Here is a 650-nt window from a genome sequence, read left to right on the forward strand (position 1 = left end):
AACCAAGTAAGTAGGGTAACCTTTTTGGTAATAGCACTCTATCCCTGGGAGTTTTGTCTGGCACCATCTTCATTGACTTTTCAGGTGAAGCACTCTTTATTCACTCAGGCCTAGGCCTCTCTGTTTTAAATTGAGTTTTAAACTGTTTTCATCGTGTTTCAGCTTCTCAAAAATAATTTATTATACTCCCCCCCCTTATTTTATACTGTATTTTAATTTAATGTTGTATTCTTTTGCTTTGCGGCAGATGTTATGTGGCAGCTATATAAATGTAATAAATAAATAAACATAATTTTATTATTATTATTAGTATTATTATTATTATTATTATTATTAGTGAATAAATGTATACCCCGTCCTTCCCGGTTCAGAAAACCAGGCTCAGGGCGGCTAACAACAAATTTAAAACACTTAATTGATGCAATAGTAATAATTAATAGCAATAATTCCGTAAAAATTTACATCACTTTCAGGTGCTCAAAATGCCTCATATGCACTATCTACTCATAATCCTTAACAGCAACAGTGTAAGGTGAATCAGCATTATTAACCCCCCCCCCCATTTTTTATTTTTTATTTTTAGGTAGTGGGGTTGAGGCTGGGGATGAGTGGCTTGGAAAAAGCCACTGAGTTCCTGACAGAAACAAGAT

This window comes from Podarcis vaucheri, assembly GCF_965113315.1.
Source record: "Podarcis vaucheri genome assembly, chromosome: 1".
Taxonomy (NCBI): domain Eukaryota; kingdom Metazoa; phylum Chordata; class Lepidosauria; order Squamata; family Lacertidae; genus Podarcis; species Podarcis vaucheri.